This window comes from Trachemys scripta, chromosome 12 (assembly GCF_013100865.1).
Source record: "Trachemys scripta elegans isolate TJP31775 chromosome 12, CAS_Tse_1.0, whole genome shotgun sequence".
In the NCBI taxonomy this organism is placed as follows: Eukaryota; Metazoa; Chordata; order Testudines; family Emydidae; genus Trachemys; species Trachemys scripta.
This window is the reverse complement of record NC_048309.1, coordinates 4216506-4223391: the sequence shown is the minus strand read 5'-3', so window position 1 is coordinate 4223391 and position 6886 is coordinate 4216506. Positions and strand designations below refer to the sequence as shown.

Sequence of the window (6886 nt, the reverse complement as noted above, 5' to 3'; positions counted from 1 at the left end):
ACCATCCCCCCCTCGCTCTCCTCACGCCCCCCCCCCGCGCTGTGCTGCAGCGTCAGACCCTCCCCCTCAGCAGCATCAGCTCCATCTTGGCCTCCAGCCGGCCCTGGGTGCGTACGAGGCTCTGAGGCGCCACCGACCTGGGGGGGCGGCGGGGCGAACGGACCGACCCCCCCTTCCCCGACCCTGCCCCTCCCCTCACTTACCTGCGCGCGCCGCGGCGGGCGGGCAGCACCGGGGAGGGGGTGTCGCCGGGCGAGGGGGGCGGAGGCGGCTCTCCCGGGGGGGGTTGCGGGGCGGCGGCTCCTCCTCACAGGCCGGCCCGGGCTCCGGCGGCGGCGGCGGCGGCGGCGTCTCCTCAGCAGCCGCCAAGCGCCACAAGCGAGCGGGACAAGGAGCGAAGGGGGAGGGGAGGAGCCGGGCAGAGGGAGGCTGCGTGCGCGCTCCCCCAGGCGCCCTCGCCGTTCCGCGGGGGCGAGCACGCCGGCCGCGAGCGCGCCCCGTTCCCGCGGGGCGGGGTTTGGTTGGCTTGGGGGGCGGGGGCGCGCGCGCAGGAGGGAGTCCCCGCGCCGCCCGCCCCGTGCACGCGCGCTGTCATGCCTGCAGGGAAACACGCCTGGACAGGCTGCGTCCGGCGGCGCCTGGCCAGACTAAGGGGGCAGGAGCCTGGGGGCGGGGAGGACCCAGGCAGGCTGCAGCGGCGGCTCGTGCTGCGGGCAGGTTTGCACGGGGGGGGATTGGCCCAAGGTTGCATGGCTGCTGCGGGCGCTGGCCGCTTGCAGCCGTCTAAGCCTCTGACTCAAGGATGTATGTCACTGAGGCAAAGCCCGTCAGAAAAACATCATTTCGCCTCTGGCCCCTCCCGTCTCTGCAAATTGGGAGCAAGCCTGGGTAGTGAAGGCTGGAGCAGCGCCTCTGAAGCGCTGCGCCAGAAGCTAAAGGCCAGGATGAAGCAGCATGGCGAAAGGAGGCAAATCAGGCCCTTTAGAAGGGCTACCTGTAGGGCTTTAAAATTAGGAAGGCTGGGGGGGAAAAAATCACGTTCCCTGACCGGGAATCGAACCCGGGCCGCGGCGGTGAGAGCGCCGAATCCTAACCACTAGACCACCAGGGAGCTCTGAATAATACAGCTCAGACCGCCTTAACTTCCTATCATTGTTTCACTTTCATTTTCATAACCAATGCATTATGAGAGAGAGAAAATGGGTGAGGTCATCTCTTTCATTGGTGCAGCTTCTGTTGGTGAGAGAGACAAGCTTTGGAGCAGGCCCTGAAGAAAGGCTGTGTGTAAGCCCCAAAGCCTCTCTCTTTCACCAACAGAAGTTGGGCAAATAAAATAAATGACCTCACCTAGCTCCTCTCTCTAATAGCCTGGGTCTAACTGCAATACAACATAGCAAACTGAATGCTCAGCCTACATTTAATGTGCTATATCAATACATTATTATTAAATAAGTGAAATGTATAATAAAACTAACAAGGAGTCCGGTGGCACCTTAAAGACAAATTTATTTGGGCATCAGCTTTCGTGGGTAAAAAACCTCACTTCTTCAATCTGATGCCCAAATAGATCTGTTAGTCTTTAAGCTGCCACCAAACTCCTTGTTGTTTTTGTGGATACAGACTAACACGGCTACCTCCTGATACCTGAAATGTATAATGATACACGGAATGCTCCAAAGGGCAGCACCTTTCTTTCAACCCTTTTCAGATCCTCCAGCCTCAGATTTGCATATTAAAAATACCCAGCGTGTTACTGGTAGTAGTCATTTGTTCTATTTCTCCGGAGTTCCATGCCTGACATTTCTCAGCAAGCAAAAAGTCACCAATGCCATCATCCCCAGCCAAACAGAAGGTGAGGGGGATGGCAGGAGCCTTTCCTCTGACACCCGCCCCAGAAGCAAGTGGGGCTGGGCTGGAATCAGGAGCAGCTGTGGGGCTGGGAGAGCCGGGCACAGAAGGGTAGGTCAGTGCCTGGCAGAAAGAGGGTAGGATCTGCTGGGAGGCAGAGCCCAGGGCATCACCCTGAGTGGGCAGGCCAGGGTGAGATTGGTGGGGCTGCAGGAGTTTGGGGCTGTCTCCCTTGTTCCCCATTCTGCCCTGTCCTTTTTCAGCCTCTGCCCCCCACATTTTGTCCCATGTCACCCACCCCAGCCTTTTCTGTCCCTGCATCACATCCCCTCCCCCTCATTCTGCCCTCATCCCACTGCAGGGGCAGGGCCTGCAGGCCCAGGCAGCGCGTAGAGCCCCCTGGTCCCTCCGCCTAGGACAGGGGTGGACAAACTTTTTGGCCTGAGGGCCACATCCGGGTCTGGAAATTGTGTGAATGCTCATGAAATTGGGGGTAGGGGTGCGGGGGCGGGTTGAGAGCTCTGGCTGGGGGTGCAGGCTCTGGGGTGGGGCCAGAAATGAGGAGTTCAGGGTGCAGGAGGGGGCTCCAGGGTTGCAGTGCAGGGGGCGGGGCTGGGGATGAGGGGCTCTGGGCTGGGATTGAGGGGTTTGGAGGGCAGGAGGGGGATCAGGGCTGTGGCAGGGGATTGGGATGCAGGGGGGGGCTCAGGAGTGCAGGCTCCAGGCAGCGCTTACCACAAGCACTCCTGGAAGCATGTCCCCCCTACGGCTCCGAGGCAAGGCCAGGCGGCTCTGCGCACTGCCCGGTACACAGGCACCACCCCTGCAGCTCCCATTGGCCAATAATTGCAGCCAATGGAAGCCACAGGGGCAGTGCCTGGGGACAGGGCAGCGCACAGAGCCATCTGGCCACGCCTCCGCGTACTACATAGGAGCCGGAGGGAGGTCATGCCGGCTGCTTCCTGGGAGACACGCGGAGCGGGGCAAGCTCCTGACCCCGCTCCCCAGCTGGAGCTGAGGGCCAGATTAAATGGTCTGAGGGGCCGGATGTGGCCCGCGGGCTGTAGTTTGCCCCCCCCCGGCCTAGGTGCTTCAGGGACATGCCGGTGGGTGCTGGGGAGCCCCCCACCCCAGGTAAGCGCCCCCTCCCACACACCCAAACTGCTGCTGCTCCTGTGACCTCTGTGACAGACACGCAGCCTTACTTATAGCCTGGGAACGTAAGAATTGCCAGACCAGATCAGACCCCTGGGCCATCTCATCCAGAATCCTGTCTCTGACACCAGCCAACACCTGATGCTTCAGAGGAAGGTGTAAGAACTCTGCAGTAGCAGATGTGGGGTAATCAGACCCCCACATTGATCTCATCTTAATCTCTAATAGAGATTGGTTTAAGCCCCGAACCACAAAGATTAATATCCCTTCCAGAATTTTTGTTAGCATAATTGATAGGCGCTCTAGATATTCTTGTTATCCATATAAATGTCCAGTCCCATTCTGAGTCTTGCTAAGTTCTTGGTCTCAACTTTGACAAACTTTAACTGTTTGGAACTAATATTTCATGCTTTCTCTCTGTCTCAGCAGGGATTTCATTTTTTTAAGTTTGAGCAAAAGTGATTCAGTTTTGAGAAATGAGATCAGTGAGATGTATCATCATCAGCGATCCCTCAATTCGAGGATGATCTCGACCACAGATTTACATATGGGTCCTGAGATGACTCAGGAGTCTGGTCCTAGAACCACAGATCTTCCCATCATAGGTACAGATATTTCCTGATGGGTCAGCTGCCTGCTGGGAGAAATTCTTTCTTTTTCCTTCCTTCTTTCTCTCTTTTTAGCTTTAAGGCCAAGACGCTTCTCCTCCAAGTGGGCCACTGCCTGATGGAGGATGTGGCGCCAGTGACATATATACATATCACTCTCAACCCTCTCAAAATCACACCAACAGGTTCCATTTAAGTCTGCTTTAATGGCTTAGCATTCACCAAATACCTACGTCCTATGGAATTCAGATGGAGAACTCAGTACAGGAGCAGGTCAAGTGAAGATTTTCCCCCTGGAATATGCTTTATTTTATATCACAGCGGATCTACGTTTCTTGCAAAATCACTTTGGATGCTAGAAGAAGTGTGTATCTGACCACTCCGAGGCCACTTCCAAGCTCCACTACGGCTCCATTATAGCTCACATCAAAGCATTCGAGTAGAGCTGACTGACACGTTTGTTTTGTATTTTAAGTCACCCAGAGACATTTAAAGTTTGTTATTTGTCAAGCATCTTTGTTACTTTTTGGCATTTGGGCATTTAGTGCATAAAATTAAATGCAGCTAATTTGAAGCCATATTTTAAGGTACCTTTAAAAGCCTCCTTTTTTACTGTAACCCACCTTTAATCATGACTGTCAATTGGTGGCATGTATTTTATTTTAAATTACTGGGATGTTTTCCCCAGAAAAGATGGTGGCTATAGCACAGTAGTGCATCACTTTCATTTTTTAGATATACACACACATATAACAATTGAGGCTCAAAGTCTGATTCTTCTGTTTATTCTCTTGGTGGTGATATCATTGTCCATGTAGTATGTTGAAATTGTGAACTCCCTTCCAGTTTATGTATTTGGTAATATGAGTCCACCATTGTTTAAGCAGGGAGCCCTGAGTAACCTTTCCAGTGTTTCATTAAGCACTGCATAGCTGGGTTACAGCACTGGGTCTCAAACAGAAGCCCTGCAGAGTTGAGTAATCTTTCAAAACCTAACGATCCAAGGGTTTCACTTGCATTGACACCCTTCCCATTCAGTTCCAGTTTGCCCTTTACTCCTTAAGAGGTCAATTAAGACAAGTGCAAAATACTACAGTTAGGAAGGAAAAATCAAATGCACAAACACCAATTGGGGAATAATTGGCTAGGCAGTCGTACTGCTGAAAAGGAGATGGGGGTTGTAGTGGAGCACAAATTGAATATGAGCCCAACACTATGATGTAGTTGCTAAAAAGGCTAATATCATTCTGGCGTGTGTTAAAGGAGGACTGTGTGTAAGACATGGGAGGTACCTATCCCATTCTACTAGGCATTGTTAAGCCTCTGCTGGAGTCCTGTGTCCAGTTCTGGGTGCCATACTTTAGGAAAGATGTGGACAACTGGATAGAGTCCAGAGGAGAACAACAAAAATTATAAAAGATTTAGAAAACCTATGAGGAGAGTTTAAATAACTGGGCATGTTTAGTCTTGAGAAAAGAAGACTGAGGGGGGACCCGATAACAGTCTTTAAATACATTAAAGTCTGCTAGAAAGAGAACGGGGATCAATTGTTCTCCATGTCTGCTGAAGGTAGGACAAGAAGTAATGGGCTTCATCTGCAGCAAGGGAGATTTAGTTAGATATAGAGGAAAGCTTTCTAACTATAAGGATAGTTATGCTCTGGAATAGGTTTCCAGGGAGCTCGTGGCATCCCCGTCACCAGTGATTTTTAAGAACAGGTTGGACAAACTGTCAGGAAGGGTCTAGGTTCATAGGCGCCGACTTTGTGGGTGCTCCAGGGCTGGAGCACCTACGGGGAAAAATTAGTGGGTGTTCTGCACCCACCAACAGCCAAGCTCCCCTCGCCCGAGTGCGCCGTGTCCCCGCTCCTCCGCCTACCTCCCAGCACTTCCCACAAGGCCGCCGCCAAACAGCTGTTTGGCAGCGTTAGCACGCTCTGGGAAGGAGGGTGAGGAGCGGGAACGTAGCGCACTCAAAGGAGGCGGCGGGGCCGGGGCTGGGATTTGTGGAAGGAGTTGGAATAGGGGCAGGGAGGGGGGTGGAGTTGGGGTGAGGTCTTTGGGGAAGGGTTGGGAAGGGGCAGGGCCTCATGGAAGGGGTGGAGTGGGGGTGGGGCCGAGGACAGAAGTGGGTCGAGCATCCACGGGAAAGAGGGGAGGTCGGTGCCTATGTCTAGGTTTACTTGGTCCTGCCTCAGCACATGGGTCTGGACAAGATGACCTCTTGAGGTCCCTTCAAATTCATATATCTTTGGTTCTCTGATATCTGGGCCTTGTGACATCTCCAGAGTATATGCACTAGCACAGCTTCTGGCCTTTCACAGTTCTAACCGGCTTTTTCCCATTTGTCTACGCTGACCCACATTTTTAAGAAATAAATTATAATGCATTTACTAACAGACTAATCAGGCTGAATCCTGTTATACTGCAGTAGTGCCATTCATTCAATACATCAATGGGCATATTACACCTCTACCTCTATATAACGCTGTCTTCGGGAGCCAAAAAATCTTACCACATTATAGGTGAAACCGCGTTATATTGAACTTGCTTTGATCCGCCAGAGTGCGCAGCCCCCCCCCCCCGAGCACTACTTTACCGCGTTATATCCGAATTCGTGTTATATCGGGTCGCGTTATATCGGGGTAGAGGTGTATCATCCTGGTATGCACTGAAGAACCACCAAGCAGAATTGAGCTACTCTGTCACCTTATCGTGCTCTAAACAAGTGAAGAGACACATATACACACTCATTAGTATGCCTTGAACTGATCACATGCTGGGACAGATACACGGTCCATCCTGTCTCCAACTGTGGCCTGCTCCAGAATGGAAGATACTTCATTATTATTCAATAATATTTCTGTTCCTATAGCATCCAGAGACTCCAACAGAATCAGGTCCCCACTGCATTGGGGAAACAAACCCTCTACAAACAAATATGTGAACCTGCTCCAAATTGCTTGCACTCCAGAAGTTTTAATTTCATCCTCGCTCCCATTGTTGATCCATTTGAAGCATGAAGACAGATGGCCTTTGTAATTTTGTTCTCCCTAATCTAAAACAGAGTTGCTATTATTATTTATATCACATTATTTTTTCAAACAATATTTGCTTTAACGTTAGCATGGAGTAGTAAATTTCATACCTTAATTGCATTTTGTGTATGTAAAAAGTAGTTCCTTTTAGCTGCTTGGAATTTGTTGCCTTTTAATTTCAGCACCTGGGATCAGACAAACAGGAGGAGCAAATGGGCTGCCTTTGTAACCTTCACTA

At 51.7% G+C, this 6886-nt stretch overlaps 1 protein-coding gene and 1 non-coding gene across 2 annotated transcripts in view; both read right to left on the bottom strand.

Moving 5' to 3' along the window:
• DNAJC5 (DnaJ heat shock protein family (Hsp40) member C5) overlaps nt 1–227 on the bottom strand; it is a 44190-nt gene extending 43963 nt beyond the window's left edge. The window contains exon 1 of the mRNA XM_034786968.1: nt 204–227. The gene's annotated coding sequence lies outside the window, so the exon portion shown is untranslated. The remainder of the gene's footprint in view (nt 1–203) is intronic.
• Nucleotides 228–1039: 812 nt separating this feature from the next.
• On the bottom strand, nt 1040–1111 carry TRNAE-CUC. The gene has a single exon. It is a non-coding gene; the product is annotated as a tRNA-Glu (tRNA).
• Between the last annotated feature and the right edge of the window lie 5775 nt (nt 1112–6886).